Here is a 16,829-nt window from a genome sequence, read left to right on the forward strand (position 1 = left end):
ATCGGGGTTGCGCATCTATATGGAAGGCCGGGTAGGGAAGGCTGTGCCTCTCCAAACAAGTTGGCGCCTGACCCTATCTGCCCCTCCCACTTCCCGCCCCCTGACTGCTCTCCTCAGAACCAACTCATCCAACCCCCGCTGCTCCTTGTCCCCGACCGCCCCCTCCTGGGACCCCCGCCTCCTATCCAACCCCCCTGCTCCCTGTACCCTGACAGCCCCCCCGGGACTCCCACCCTCATCCAACCGCCCTCAGCTTCTTGTTCCCTGGCCACCCCCGCCCCGGAGCCCCACCCCTAACTGATCTCTGTCCCCTGACTGTTCTCTTGACCCTATCCACATCCCCACCCCGTGACTGGCCCCTGGGACTTCCACTTCAAACCCTCCCTGTTCCCCATCCCCTGACCACCCCCCCAGAACCTCTGACCCATCCAACCACCCCATCCTCCCTGACTGCCCCCCAGGACCCTCCATTCCCTTACCCAACTCCTCCACTCCCCACCCCCTTACCAGCAGCAGGAACTTGCAGCTGCAACACCTGGCCAGAGTCAGCTGCACTCTCCATGCTGCCCAGTGGGAGCAGCAGGCCAGAGCGCTGTCCATGCGGCAGGGGGGATATCAGGGGAGGGGCCAGGAACTAGGGTCTCCATCCGGGAGCTCAGGGGCCAAGGCAGGATGGTCCCGCGGGCCAGATGTGGGCCACGGGGCATAGTTTGCCCACATCTGGTCTAGAAGGTCTAGAAAATGACAAATGTCTAGAAGACATCTAGAAAGTGACAAAAATGATTAAAGGTCTAGAAAAGGGAAGGTTAAAAAATTGGGTTTGTTTAGTCTGGAAAAGAGAAGACTGAAAGGGGACATAATAACAGTTTTCAAGTATGTAAAAGGTTGTTCAAGGAGGATGGAGAAAAAAACTGTTTTTCTTAACCTTTGAGGCCAGGGCAAGAAGCAATTGGCTTAAATTGCAGTAAGGGAAGTTTAGGTTGGACGTTAGGAAAAACTTCCTGTCAGGGTGGTTAAGCACTGGAATAAATTGCCTAAGGAGGTTGTGGAATCTCCATCATTGGAGATTTTTAAGAGCAGATTAGACAAACACCTGTAAGGAATGGTTAAGATAATACTTAGTCCTGCCATGAGTGCCACTAGCTGAAGCTGGGGGAGGTATAGCTCAGTGGTTTGAGCATTGGCCTACTAAACCCAGGGCTGTGAGTTTAATCCTTGACAGGGGCCCCTTAGGGCTCTAGAGCAAAAATCAGTAACTGGTCCTGCTAGTGAAAGCAGGGGGCTGGACTCAATGACCTTTCAAGGTCCCTTCCAGTCCCAGGAGATTGGTATGTCTCCAATTATTTCTCTCTACGGCTCTTCCAGTTCTATGATTCTATGCTTCAACCACCATTCCAGAGGACAGATGTCCATGCTATGATGGGTTCTGCTTGATAACAATCCAAAGAAGTGTGGACTGACACATGCTCATTTTCCTCATGAGAGTCAGATGCCACCAGCAGAAGGCTGATTTTCTTTTTTGGTGGTTCAAGTTCTGTTGTTCTTTCAAGACTTCTGAAAGCATGCTCCACACCTTGTCCCTCTCAGATTTTGGAAAGCACTTCAGATTCTTAAACCTTGGGTCAAGTGCTGTAGCTAGCTTTAGAAATCTCACATTGGTAGCTTCTTTACATTTTGTCAGCTCTGCAGTGAAAATGTTCTTAAAATGAACACTGTGCTGAGTCATCATCCAAGACTGCTATAACCTGAAATATATGGCAGAATGCAGGTAAAACACAGAGCAGGAGGCACACGATTCACCCCAAGGAATTCAGTAACAAATTTAATTAATAAATTATTTTTAATGAGTGTCATCACCATGCAAGCATGTCCTCCGGAATGGTGGCCCAAGTATGAAGGGGCATACGAATGTTTAGCATATCTGGCATGTAAATACCTTGCAACACCAGGTACAAAAGTGTCATGAGAGGGCCTCTTCTCACTTTCAGGTAACATTGTAAATAAGAAGTGGGCAGCACTATCTCCCATAAATGTAACTGAATTTATTTTTCTTAGTGATTGACTGAAGAAGAAGTAGGAGTGAGTGGACTTGTGGGCTCTGAAATTTTACATTGTTTTGTTTTTAGTGCAGTTATGTAACAAAAAATCTACATTTGTAAATTGCACTTTCAAGATAAAGAGATTGCACTATGGTACTTGGTATTCTGTTTAACAGTGCAATTAAAACTATGATTAATTTTTAAATCATGATTAATTTTTGAGTTAATCGCATGAGTTAAACTGTGATTAATTGACAGCCCTAATTATGAGCTTGTCTTACATATTCCTCTTAATTATCCTGTCCCCTTAGGTTCTCTAGTGCTTGTAGTAATTTCCTCCATCCTGATCCTCACCTCCCCCTACAACAACATCCAGCAAATGTAATGAAATGCATTCATTTTCAGTGAGCCCCACATGAAGGCTCACATAGGTGCTTCATCTACATTTTCTTGTCCCTGAGAGAGATATTCATCAGAACTGACAGTATCTCCATGTGGTCTCCTGAGTATTTGTCTGTCTGGCAGTTCAGCTTACCAAACCAATTGTGCAGAGCACCCTCTTGATCCTGACTAACCTCAGATTGAAGTGGACAATGGCTGCAAGTATAGGCCCATGTTTGAGACACTGATTAATGCAGACCCTGAAGAGAGATACATCACTTCTCCTCGCCTTCCTTTATAGTAACCCTCTTTACTGATTTCGTGTATTATGACGAATCTGGCATATGGTATATTTGTATTTGAAAAAAAAATAATACCAAATTATAATGATAAAAATATATATGTAAAGGTTAAAGAAGAAAAAGCAAACAGGAAAGGATAAAAGCTATAGAAAAGGGCTAACAAGAAGAAGTTAAAATATAAAACAAAGGCAAATACCAATAGATGTTAAAACATTTTCTCTTGTCCATCCCTGTCTCCTTCCTCGGATTGTGTGTTGCCTTTTAGATTGTAAACATTAGTGAGTAGGACTCAGACTTTTGATATGGCTGCAAAGTGGTAAATTACAAATATTAATAACTGATTTTAATCTAGCTAGCAGTTATTTTTGCAATGTTTCATTCTAGCTGTGTAAATATTCTGTTTACCATTTATTTTTAATCTGATTTCTTTCTCATCCTCTTCATCACCTAAAGAGACCCTGAACTGGTGGTGGTAACCGTTAGCTCATTGTCAAATGCTGTTAAGCTACCTTGGAGAGGGCTGGCGCTGAAACACTTTTGGAGGCTGCAATAGACTTGTCTGCCACCAAAGAGCCATGTCCCTGCAGCATACAGATTGCTGGCAGGAAAAGGAGAAGGCACAGAAAAGCAAATGCTGGCTTCCAAGAGGCTATATCACAATTAGTTGTTATGATACTGAGTGATGAGGTAGCATCCCATCTTACTGACTGAAATAACATCATGTAGTGATACACTATCAAAGCACAAAGATGCAACATTGTTGTGAATTCTGAAATTAATGTGGGACTCTTTTGTCATCCTGCAGATGAAGGACAAACTTATGGTAAATCAGGATTGCCCCATAACACATTAGATGCAGGATGACTCTATTTGAAAGCTTTCAGTAAGAGACTATTTAATCTGGGGTCCCATGAACCAAGCAAGTCCCAGACATCTGAGAAGCAGTGAAGTATGAGCGCTCAGAACATCTGCTCAAACTCTGTATCAGGTGATCAACTGGTGTAAATCATGGTACTTCCATTGTCTTCCATGAACTGGGACTCCTACAGCACTTGCCTTCAATGTCCATGCCAGTGATGACTGCCAGTGTTAGTGAATATCCATATCCGACTGCCCATATCTAAGAACATAAGAACGGCCCGTCTAGCCCAGTATCCTGTCTACCGACAGTGGCCAATGCCAGGTGCCCCAGAGGAGTGAACCTAACAGGAAATGATCAAGTGATCTCTCTCCTGCCATCCATCTCCACCCTCTGACAAACAGAGGCTAGGCACACCATTCCTTACCCTTATCTGATCGGCTTAGGGACAGCTGAAAGGTTAATCACTGTTATTGTTTATTATATTTTTTTTAACAAGAAGATTTTAGTTTTACTAATTTTTTGCATTTTTTTCAACATCTGTTCAGAGACCACTTGCCCACTGAAAGTTTGTCTGTTGGTCTCTGTGGTGACATGAAAAGAGGTCTGGAATTTGTCCTGTGTGCAGTCCAACCAGACATGATGATCATGCCATTGCTGTTTATGATCAGATGAAAACAGGTTTGTGAGTGCCTGCGTAAGAGTATGTGTTTGTATGCATATCAGGGTACATGTGCTGAGGATGTTTATAGAGAGAAATATCCTTGTTGGCATCTGGATAACCCAGGCATGTTCTTGTGCCTGCAATTTTCTCATCTTGAGGATCTATAGTTATCCCATTGTCTTCTTACAGATATAGTGGATGTGTGAGGATTCAGAACAAACTGCAGTCACCACCTTATTAAAGCCAATAACAGCGCAGGCATAGTCATGGAGATTCTTTTGTATATCAAATCTGTGCAGTGAGAAAGCGAATTGAAAATATGGCTTTAGCTCCAGCTATGTCCCAACTATATACCCGTGAGCCTAGAAAAAGGGGACAGATGCTCAGAGGGGACAGTGACTCTGCTACTGATCACTTTTCTGTGGAGTGAAACTAGAGACTGCTTCCCAGTGAGACTCTCCCAACCCACACTCCTCAACCTCCCTTCCCACAAACACATCTGAAAGTTATTAGGGTCAAATAGTCTTCTTCCCTTCCACTTCTGTTGGCTATATTCTCCTGGCACCTCCTCTGGGCTGTTCCAGCCAACACATCCAAGTTAGTTATATCCCCACTAATATCCCCTTCACACAAACACCTTTCTTCCCACATCTGTATGAATATAAATTACCCTCTTCTCATTTCCCTCCCAAGTTCCTTTCCTCTTAGTGGGAGTCCTAGTCCCTCATATGACACCAGCACTGATTCCACTAGTGAATACTGTTACCCATTCAGAGAAATCCCTGACAACTTTCTGTTCCTATTACTGGCCTTGGGGCTAGTCAGTCCCAGATGTCCAAGAGAAATATTTACAGAGTTAGAAAACAATGAAGCTACACATCACTGTTCAGTTCTTCATTGCTGATCCACTTTCATCTGCCCTCAGGCTTTGAGTATGTCAGTCCAAGGAAATAATAACCAGCTCTTGTGTGGTTAGAGAGAAATTCCTGGAATAAAAGGTGTCGTGGAAAAATTGACCACACCTTTGATTTTGGGTCAGACACAGCCTGAGGCACCTTTATTGGGGTACAATTATGCATAAAGGGAAGGTCAACGTAGCCCCACGCAAAGAAGGGGGGGGTAGCTGCCTTGCCTTTAACAGACTTTCACCAAGCTTATAAAGGCCAAAACCACAAAGCATAATTACACATCACACACATTACACGTTACCAACTCCTTATTTGGCATACTTTCTTACTTTTAGCGAGCCTGTCACCATCTAGGGCTTTTCCTGCTATTGTCCCAAATGTGGTTTTCGTTGGTAGTCTGCCTGCCTGTAAGACCCCTGCTTGCGGTTACTTCTGCAAAAGCTCTAGCTAGACTCTGCGTATTACAGCTGGGCACCTTAGGGCCGCTTGGTTTCTCTTTTTGCTTTACTTTCTGGTGCCCGTTATATAGACAAACAAGAATTGCAGAAGTTAACCTTTGTCCTATATAGCAATTGGGTTTTGCTGACAGGCCTGGGCCTGAAAGGCAGGGGTTAGGATGCAGTTTGCTTCTGACCCTATGGGTGGGGGTCTGGCAGCTAACTCAGCTTGGGGCAAGCGGGACCCCTTAAAATCCCTATCAAAGGAAAAAGCAAATTGGAGGCACACGAGACATATTTCCCTCCACCACAGACAATCCCACCTAGTTCAGTTCAGAGTGACTCTGAATATGAAACATGAAATGGGTAAGTTGACAAAGGGACATGAGCTGCTATCACTGTGGCCAGAGAGGCCGCATACGGTCCCAGTGCCCCAGGCTCAAGGACAGACAGAGCCGACTGACCCCCACACCGGGTTAACTTGGTAGAGGCCCAGACGGACAAGAGGCAGGCTTCCCAGGGGCTGGCAGCTTATCAACTGCTCAGGAGAGAGGCGGTCCCCAGGTCGGCTCCTCTGGGGCGTTGGATGCCCGGACTCAAGGTTCTCGGTTTACAGGGTGGGCTGTCCCTGTGGAGCGAGTGTCTTGTTCCCCTGGAGGTGGATGGGAGGAAAGTCTATGGATACTTGGGACACGGGCGCTGAGGTGACGCTGGCCCGGCCCGAGGTGGTGGCCCCAGATCAGGTGATGCCCAACACCTTCCTGACCCTGATGGGGGTGGGCGGGACCCCATTCAAGGTGCCCGTGGCGATGGTGCATCTGAAATGGGGGGACAAGGAGGGCCCCAAGGAGGTGGGGGTGCACCACCATTTGCCCACCGAGGTGTTGATGGGGTGGGGATCTAGAGGACTGGCCAGCAACCCCCAGAACGCCTTAGTCGTGACCCAGAGCTGGCGAGGGACACTACGTCCTGACCTTGGGGAGGATGTCACCCCAGAGGCACAGAACCCTACCCTGGTGGGGCGGGAACACCCAAAGGCAAGGCTCAGGGGAGGCTGTGGCTTCTGACCCAACCCTTCCCCAGCCGACGAGTTCCAGGCCAAGTTGCAGAAAGATTCCCTCCTTGCGGAGACCAAGGGACCTGGCTGACCTCAGTGTGGTACAGTCCATGAGGAGAGGTTTCAAGGAGAGGTTCCTGTGGGAGAAGGTGTTCCTGTACCGAGAATGGGCTCCTCCAGGGGAAGTAGAGGCATGGGGGATCAGGAGGCAGCTGGTGGTTCCTCAGAAGTTTTGCCACAAGCTACTGTACCTGGCCCATGACATCCCTCTCGCAGGGCACCAGGGAATTCGGCGCACCCGGCAGAGGTTGCTACAGAACTTTGACTGGCCTGGGGTCTTTACCCATGTCCGACAGTATTGCCAATCCTGTGACCCCCTGCCAGAGGGTGGGGAAGGCCCGGGACAAAGGGCCTTTACCCATCATAGAAGAACCTTTCCAGAAGGTGGCCATGGACATTGTGGGACCTCTCAGCAAGACAACCTGGTCGAGGAAGAAATACATTCTGGTGGTGGTAGATTTTGCCGAGGCGGTGGCCTTGTCCTCTATCAAAGCAGACACTGTGGCAGATGCGCTGCTGACCATTTTCAGCAGAGTGGGGTTCCCCAAGAAAGTCTTAACGGACCAGGGGTCCAACTTCATGTCGGCCCTGCTCCGGTGCTTGCGGGAGAAATGCGGGGGGTCCGGCACAACTGGGCCTCAGCGTATCACCACGAGTCCAACGGGCTGGTGGCAAGGTTCAACGGGACTCTAAAGATGATGCTGAAAACATGTATGAACCAGCACCCGCAGGACTGGGACAAGTACTTACCTCACCTGCTGTTCACATACAGGGAGGTACCCCAGGAATGTACCGGGTTTCGCATTTTAAATTTTTGTATGGCAGGCGGGTAAGGGGGCCCTAGACCTGATGAGAGATGAATGGGAGGAAGGCTACTCCCGATGGAGAGTCGGTGGTGGAGTATGTCCTGACCTTCCGGGAAAGACTTGCCGAGCTCATGGGACTGGCCACGGAGAAAGTGGCCCGAGCCCAGAGGCAGCAGAAGGTCTGGTATGAGCGCACCAAGGATCAGGTGATGGTTCTCATCCCCGTGAGCAAGAACAAACGCCAGGCTGCCTGGGAAGGCCCTTCAAGGTTGACAAGCAACTAAATGACGTAAACTATGTGATGGAGCTGTCGAACCGGGCAAACCACCACCGGGTGTACCATGTGAATATGATGAAGCCATATTATGACAGGGGACATGTGGTGTTGGCCGTGTGTGGACATTGGGAGGAGCAGGAGATGACCCTTTAGTGGATCTATTCCTGGGATAAAAGTTGGTTCCCCCTGGAAGCAATTCCCCTCTCTGATCAGCTGACCTTGGCCCAGCACGCTGAGATCAGCAGGGTGCTGCATCTGTACCGACAGCTGTTTTCCAACCAGCCTGGACGCACTAATTTGACTGTCCACTGGGTGGAGACCGGGTCACATCCTCCTATAAGATGTTCCCTTTCCGGACACCTTCCAGCGCCTGGTGGGTCAGCTATTGAGGGGGATGGAGAGTTTGCCGTGCCGTATATTGACGACATATGTGTCTTTAGCCACACCTGGGGTGACCACGTGTCCCAGGTTAAACAAGTGTTGGACCGACTCGAGAGGCTGGGTAAAGTGCAAGGTGGGGCTGGCTGAAGTATCTTATCTGGGCCATCGGGTGGAGCAGCTGCCGAAAGCGAGAACCAGCCAAAGTGGAGGTGATCAGAGACTGGCCCTCTCCCCAAACCAAAAAGAAGGTCCAAGCCTTTATTGGGATGGCGGGTACTATCGAAGGTCCGTGCCCCAGTTTTGCGCCATAGCTGCCTGTGTAAAGGTTTGTGTGAGTGCAGGGCCGGGAGCGATCTGCATCTTCTCCCAGCAGCAGTGTGAGAGGCAGCCCAGGCTGGGGAGACAGAGGGCTCAGCGGTATCCCAGCTCCAGGTTGCACCCTGGGGGCCCCCCTCATTATAACAAATAAATTAGTGCATCTCTCCCCAAACTAGTTCTACAAGCACGAAGAACACCATGGAGACCAGGCCTTTAAACGTTAGGAACCATCAGAGTTAAGGTGGCATATACAAACTGATTGGTCAAAGGAGGTTGGGAGGCGGTGATCTCACAGAGAGTCCATGACAACGTCCAGGTAGGACAGGCTGCAGGGCTGGGACGATGTCAGAGACCCCCGTGGCTTTGCTGCAGAGAGTCTCCTTCTTTAGGTCTCTCCCTGAGGACTGAGAGAGAATTCTGGGTCATGTCTGTGAGCACGAGGAGAAGACTCGTTGGAGTTTTCCCCGTTCCCACTGCTAATTTAGTGAGAAGACAGACATCCCTGTGGAGAAGGTAAGAGCCCCAGAGAGGTTTGGTACCTAGCCAGCCTGACCCACATGGTGCTGGCCAAATTCAAGGCATGGAAAACGCTAGGTTAAGGTGGGAGAATTGTTTTTACCACCTAGGCCTTTGTTCATTAGAGTCAGGGGGACATTGGGGTTCATCATTTTTGGTTTCTCTTTTTCCTACTTCCCTCCCTCCACTGGCAAGGAGGGGGCTGCTCTTTATCCCTCGTGGAGGGAGGCCATCCCAAAGAGATGGGCCAGGAAGGCTGCTCTGAGAGCAATCCTCACTGGTGACTTGAGCCATCCCTGGGCCATCTGGGGAACCCTCAGCCTCTGCCAGAGTCTCAATGCTGATTGACGGAGTAGGGGATCTAGTGAAGGGAGGAGACTCAGGACTTTGTTATTCTCTTTTAAGGCCCAGCAAATAAGCCAGAACCAATCATCCGCTTGGTGAATTGTTCTCCTGCCTTCTCGACATTGATTGTCTCTGAGCCGTTCCTGGTTCTGGTGCTTCTACAACACTTGCTGAATAATCACTCTGAATGGCGGTTGGTCTGTAGCTCATTCGAGGTCACTTTGTTCTGATCATTCAGTGTGTGAAACTCCAGACTGATGGTTAATTTGAAAGTCAGGACACCTGAGATGTAAGACAAGGCCCTTTGCCTTTCTCAACCTTTGTTTCTCCCTCTGTCGGTTGGGGATAACAAGCCTCTCACACCTGCCTCCTGGTGGGGGGAGGCTGCGGAGCTGTGAAGGTCACTAGTAGCAATGCAGCATAGGAGGTGTCCTATCGGGCTGAGTCATTGCAGATTATGACGTAGTTCAGCAGACCCCTGTTTTCCCATTATGCAGCTTTCCATGTTAACCGAACCACCAGTGCACGCAGGTGCAGCAGTTGGCGATTTCTCCTGTGGCCTCGAGATGGCACTGCAGGCTAGCACTTTCCCATTCCCCTGGGTATCAGAATGTTTGATTAGGTGACCTGGCCCCAAACAGCCCCAGTTGGATGCCATCAGTGGGGTCTGCTGTGTAAAGCCTGAAAGAGTCAATTTTATTGGTATTGTATTATCTTTAAATCATTAAGGGGAGCATCTTATCTCGTTTCTAAATCAAAGTGTCTCCTCTTTGTGTGCGAAGAGAGAGTTTAACGGGATGCCACCAACGGGAGATTCTTTTGATTTGGAAAACAGAATATTTTTGCAAAGAATTTTCATCCCAATTGTTTCATGATTCCACAAACCAAACTTGTTTAATGTTCATGTGATTTTCTAACAGAAAACTGTGTCTATGAAAATTCCCCCCCCCCCCGTCCAATTGCTGGGCTCTGTCCCTCCTTCTTGGGGGCTTGTTGTCTGCTGATGTCAGTGAGAGTGAGAGCTGTTGGCTTTTCTCTCTAGCTCTGCCATTGCTTTGCCATGTGACTTGGGGTAGGTCATTTCCTCTCTCTGTACCTCAGCATCCCAATCTGTGCAATGGGAAGAGAGACAGGTCTGTAATGCCTGGCAGGAGTGAGACTGGGAGAGAGAACGGGCATTAAAGCACTTTGGGGAGGAGAAAGGGTTGTTTCATGCTGTTGAGCACCAAGGCATTCTGACATTTGCGAAAATGTCTCGTCTAGAGAAACAAGAAATGATCGGGGACAAAGCCTGCAGGAGGATGTGAACCAGAGAGGCCAGGGTATGTGTTTGGGGTCTCACCAGTGCTTCTCACCTGTGAGTGCTTCCCCATCGTCATAGCTTGGCCTGGGAACAGGAGAAATAAACCAGACGGTGAGTGAGTGAGAGGGATGCAGTGACAGTGCCACGGGGCAGTGGGGAGGAGGTAACAAGCCTCTCTGCTGCCCAACATGTACCAGAAGGGAAGGGATTTCCCCCACAGTCCTCATCTGCCCTGTCTCTGAGCAGGATTAGCTGCCTAAAACCCAGAACTTCCAGAAGCCGTCCAGACCATAGTTGAGATCTGTGGAGCTCTTGGCTATAATGAAATTGTAATTAACTATCCAGGTGTAAAGACCTGGGGACTAGAACCTGGGTTGGCCAATATTCCCCTAGTGCCAGCTGAGCACCAGGGAGCAGGGAATACGGGGCTCTGGCCGGGGTGGCGGGACCGCGAGGTTGCGGGACTCTGGCTGGGAGAGCGGGGCCGCGGTGATGCGGACCTCTGACCGGGGGAGCGCAACCGCGGGGTTGCGGGGTTCCGGGCCGGGTAGCGGGGCCACCAGAATGGCCGCGTAGGCCGGGAGCAGTGGGACTGTGGGTATCCGGGGTTCCCGCCAGGAGAGCGGTGCTGCGGGGTTGCGGGGTTCCGGCCGGGGGAGCGTGACCAAGGGGTTGTGCAGCTCCAGCCAGGGGGAATCAGCCCCTGCACCCCTCTTCCTGGGACTCCCAGTGACTCTCAGCCAGCCAGTAAAACAAAAGGTTTATTGGACAACAGGAACTCAGTCTACAGCAGAGCTTGTAGGCACAACCAGGACCCCTCAATCAAGTCTTTCTGGGGGTTCAGGAAGCTTAGTTCCCAGCTTGGAATTCCCTGAATTCCTCCCCCCAGCCCAAAACCGAAATTGAACTAACTCCTTCCAGCAGGCTCTCTTCTTTTGTCCAGCTTCCCGGGCAAAGGTGTCGAACCCCCACCTCCTCCCTGCCTGGCTCAGGTTACAGGCTCAGGTCCTGTCCTTCACCTAAAGTCATCCCCGGCTTTCCCATCCCCCACACAGACAGTCCCTACTGTATCACAGCTCTCCCCCCTTCGAGACTGAACTGCCCAGTGACCTGGGGAAGTTTGCCCCCGCTCCCTCTCCGGGCCAACGCGTCTGCTATCAGGTTGGCACTTCCCGTCACATGGACTACGGCCATGTCATAATCCTGCAGGAGCAGGCTCCACCTCAGGAGCTTGGCATTGGCTCCTTTCATCTGGTGCAGCCAGGTTAGGGGAGAGTGGTCGGTGTACACGGTGAAGTGTCGCCCAAAGAGATATGGCTCTAGTTTCTTAAGGGCCCACACCATGGCAGGCATTCCTTCTCGATGGCCACGTAGTTCTGCTCCCGGGGTAGCAACTTCTTCCTCAGGTACACGATGAGGTGTCTCTCCCTCTTTTTATCCTCCTGCATTAACACCGCCCCCAGTAAAGGGCTTGTCAAAGTCTGGGTTTGCCAGAACTGGGCCACTAACCAGAGCCTCCTTCAGCGCCCAGAGAACCTCCTGGCACTCCTCTGTCCAGACCACCATGTCTGGCTTCCCCTTCTTGCACAGATCAGTGATGGGGCCGGCTATGGCGCTAAAGTGGGGCACGAACCTTCAATTCGAACCCGCCATCCCAATAAAGGCTTGGACTTTCTTTTTGGTTTGGGGAGCTGGCCAGTCTCTGATCACCTCCACTTTGGCTGGTTCTCGCTTTAGGCAGCCGCTCCCCACCCAATGGCCCAATAAGATATTTCAGCCAGCCCCACCTTGCACTTTACCCAGCCTCTCGGAGTTGGTCCAGCACTTGTTTAACCTGGGACACGTGGTCACCCCAGGTGTGGCTAAAGACACATATGTCATCAATATACGCCACGGCAAACTCTCCATCCCCCTCAGTAGCTGACCCACCAGGCGCTGGAAGGTGGCCGGCGCACCCTTGAGGCTGAAAGGCAGGGTCAGCATCTCATACAGCCCCAGGGGGTGATAAAGGCCGATTTTAGCCTGCAGCTGCATCCAGCGGCACTTGCCAGTAGCCCTTGGTAAGATCCATGGTGGTGAGGTATCGAGCGCCTCCCAGTTGTCTAGGAGCTCGTCAGGCCTGGGCATCGGATACAGTGATGGCATTGAGCTTTCGATAGTCCACACAGAACCGGATCAACCCATCCCTTTTGGGGACCAGCACCGCTGGTGAGGCCCAAAGGCTGGAAGACGGCTGGATCTCCCCCAAAGCCAGCATGTCCCTGACCTCTCTTTCCAGGTCTTGAGCAGTTTTCGTGGTGACTCGGAAAGGGAGCATCTTATAGGAGGATGTGACCCGGTCTCCACCCGGTGGAGAGTCAAATTAGTGCGTCCAGGCTGGTTGGAAAACAGCTGTCCGTACAGATGCAGCACCCGCTGATCTCAGCGTGCTGGGCCAAGGTCAGCTGATTAGAGAGAATTGCTTCCAGGGGAACCAGCTTTTGTCCCAGGGAATAGATCCACTAAAGGGTCATCTCCCTGCTCCTCCCAATGTCCACACACAGCCAACACCACAGTTCCCCTGTCATAATATGGCTTCATCATATTCACATGGTACACCCGGCGGTGGTGCGCCCGGTTCGACAGCTCCACCACATAGTTTACCTCATTTAGTTGCTTGACAACCTTGAAGGGCCCTTCCCAGGCAGCCTGGCGTTTGTTCTTGCTCACGGGGATGAGAACCATCACCTGATCCCTGGTGGTGAAGGCGCGGGCCTGCGCCGTGCGGTCATACCAGACCTTCTGCTGCCTCTGGGCTCGGGCCAGCTTCTCCCTGGCCAGGCCCATGAGCTCGGCAAGTCTTTCCCGGAAGGTCAGGACATACTCCACCGCCTTCCCCTCCCATTCGTCTCTCATCAGGTCTAGGGGCCCCCTTACCCGCTTGCCATACAACAGTTCAAAATGCAAAAACCCGGTACATTCCTGTATGCGAACAGCAGGTGAGGTAACTACTTGTCCCAGTCCTGCGGGTGCTGGTTCATAAATGTTTTTAGCATCATCTTTAGAGTCCCGTTGAACCTTGCCACCAGCCCGTTGGACTCGGGGTGATACGCTGAGGCCCAGTTGTGCCGGACCCCCCGCATTTCTCCCGCAAGCACCGGAGCAGGGCCGACATGAAGTTGGATCCCTGGTCCGTTAAGACTTCCTTGGGGAACCCCACTCTGCTGAAAATCATCAGCAGCGCATCTGCCACAGTGTCTGCTTTGATAGAGGACAAGGCCACCGCTTCGGCGAAATCTACCACCACCAGAATGTATTTCTTCCCCGACCAGGTCGTCTTGCTGAGAGGTTCCACTACGTCCATGGCCACCTTCTGGAAAGGTTCTTCTATGATGGGTAAAGGCCCTTTGTCCCGGGCCTTCCCCACCCTCTGGCAGGGGGTCACAGGATTGGCAATACTGTCGGACATGGGTAAAGACCCCAGGCGAGTAAAATTTCTGTAGCAGCCTATGCCGGGTGCGCCGAATTCCCTGGTGCCCTGCGAGAGGGACATCATGGGCCAGGTACAGTAGCTTGTGGCAAAACTTCTGAGGAACCACCAGCTGCCTCCTGATCCCCCATGCCTCTACTACCCCTGGGGGAGCCCATTCTTGGTACAGGAACACCTTCTCCCACAGGAACCTCTCCTTGAAACCTCTCCTCATGGACTGTACCACACTGAGGTCAGCCAGGTCCCTTGGTCTCCGCAAGGAGGGAATCTTTCTGCAACTTGGCCTGGAACTCGTCGGCTGGGGAAGGGTTGGGTCAGAAGCCACAGCCTCCCCTGAGCCTTGCCTTTGGGTGTTCCCGCCCCACCAGGGTAGGGTTCTGTGCCTCTGGGGTGACATCCTCCCCAAGGTCAGGACGTAGTGTCCCTCGCCAGCTCTGGGTCACGACTAAGGCGTTCCGGGGGTTGCTGGCCAGTCCTCTAGATCCCCACCCCATCAACACCTCGGTGGGCAAATGGTGGTGCACCCCACCTCCTTGGGGCCCTCCTTGTCCCCATTTCAGATGCACCATCGCCACGGGCACCTTGAATGGGGTCCCACCCACCCCATCAGGGTCAGGAAGGTGTTGGGCATCACCTGATCTGGGGCCACCACCTCGGGCCGGGCCAGCGTCACCTCAGCGCCCGTGTCCCAGTATCCATAGACTTTCCTCCCATCCACCTCCAGGGGAACAAGACACTCGCTCCACAGGGACAGCCCACCCTGTAAACCGAGAACCTTGAGTCCGGGGCATCCAACGCCCCCAGAGGAGCCGACCTGGGGACCGCCTCTCTCCTGAGCAGTTGATAAGCTGCCAGCCCCTGGGAAGCCTGCCTCTTGTCCGTCTGGGCCTCTACCAAGTTAACCCGGTGTGGGGGTCAGTTGGCTCTGTCTGTCCTTGAGCCTGGGGCACTGGGACCGTATGCGGCCTCTCTGGCCACAGTGATAGCAGCTCATGTCCCTTTGTCAACTTACCCATTTCATGTTTCATATTCAGAGTCACTCTGAACTGAACTAGGTGGGATTGTCTGTGGTGGAGGGAAATATGTCTCGGTGTGCCTCCAATTTGCTTTTTCCTTTGATAGGGATTTTAAGGGGTCCCGCTTGCCCCAAGCTGAGTTAGCTGCCAGACCCCCACCCATAGGGTCAGAAGCAAACTGCATCCTAACCCCTGCCTTTCAGGCCCAGGCCTGTTAGCAAAACCCAATTGCTATATAGGACAAAGGTTAACTTCTGCAATTCTTGTTTGTCTATATAACGGGCACCAGAAAGTAAAGCAAAGAGAAACCAAGCGGCCCTAAGGTGCCCAGCTGTAATACAGAGTCTAGCTAGAGCTTTTGCAGAAGTAACCGCAAGCAGGGTCTTACAGGCAGGCAGACTACCAACGAAAACCACATTTGGGACAATAGCAGGAAAAGCCCTAGATGGTGACAGGCTCGCTAAAAGTAAGAAAGTATGCCAAATAAGGAGTTGGTAACGTGTGTGATGTGTAATTATGCTTTGTGGTTTTGGCCTTTATAAGCTTGGTGAAAGTCTGTTAAAGGCAAGGCAGCTACCCCCCCCCTTCTTTGCGTGGGGCTACGTTGACCTTCCCTTTATGCATAATTGTACCCCAATAAAGGTGCCTCAGGCTGTGTCTGACCCAAAATCAAAGGTGTGGTCAATTTTTCCACGACACCTTTTATTCCAGGAATTTCTCTCTAACCACACAAGAGCTGGTTATTATTTCCTTGGACTGACATACTCAAAGCCTGAGGGCAGATGAAAGTGGATCAGCAATGAAGAACTGAACAGTGATGTGTAGCTTCATTGTTTTCTAACTCTGTAAATATTTCTGTTGGACATCTGGGACTGACTAGCCCCAAGGCCAGTAATAGGAACAGAAAATTGTCAGGGATTTCTCTGAATGGGTAACAGTATTCACTAGTGGAATCAGTGCTGGTGTCATATGAGGGACTAGGACTCCCACTAAGAGGAAAGGAACTTGGGAGGGAAATGAGAAGAGGGTAATTTGTATTCATACAGATGTGGGAAGAAAGGTGTTTGTGTGAAGGGGATATTAGTGGGGATATAACTAACTTGGATGTGTTGGCTGGAACAGCCCAGAGGAGGTGCCAGGAGAATATAGCCAACAGAAGTGGAAGGGAAGACGACTATTTGACCCTAATAACTTTCAGATGTGTTTGTGGGAAGGGAGGTTGAGGAGTGTGGGTTGGGAGAGTCTCACTGGGAAGCAGCCTCTAGTTTCACTCCACAGAAAAGTGATCAGTAGCAGAGTCACTGTCCCCTCTGAGCATCTGTCCCCTTTTCTAGGCTCACGGGTATATAGTTCTACTCCAGTTGAGAACTAATCAATGTGGAGTAGTGCAGAAGAATTGCTTTTCCCAGAATAATGTTAGCTTCTTTTACAACAGTGTTACATTGTTGACCCATATTTAGCTTGTTGTCCACTATGACCCCCAGATCCCTTTCTGCAGTACTGCTTCCTAGGCCGTCATTTCCCATTTTGTATGTGTGCAGCTGATTGGTCCTTCCTAAGTGCAGTACTTTTAATTTGTCCTTATTGAATTTCATCCTATTTACTTAAGACCATTTCTCCAGTTTGTCCAGAATATTTTGAATTTTAATCCTATCCTCCAAAGCACTTGCAACCCTTTTCAGCTTGATATC

At 50.6% G+C, this 16,829-nt stretch overlaps 1 long non-coding RNA gene across 1 annotated transcript; it reads right to left on the reverse strand.

The window, feature by feature from the left end:
• Positions 1-4,034: 4,034 nt before the first annotated feature.
• On the reverse strand, positions 4,035-5,184 carry LOC120384937. Its single transcript, XR_005589180.1, has 2 exons — positions 5,129-5,184; positions 4,035-4,536 (listed from the first exon to the last, which is right to left on the reverse strand). It is a non-coding gene; the product is annotated as an uncharacterized LOC120384937 (long non-coding RNA).
• Between the last annotated feature and the right edge of the window lie 11,645 nt (positions 5,185-16,829).

The sequence above is a fragment of the Mauremys reevesii genome, linkage group 17, assembly GCF_016161935.1.
Source record: "Mauremys reevesii isolate NIE-2019 linkage group 17, ASM1616193v1, whole genome shotgun sequence".
Classification (NCBI taxonomy): Eukaryota; Metazoa; Chordata; order Testudines; family Geoemydidae; genus Mauremys; species Mauremys reevesii.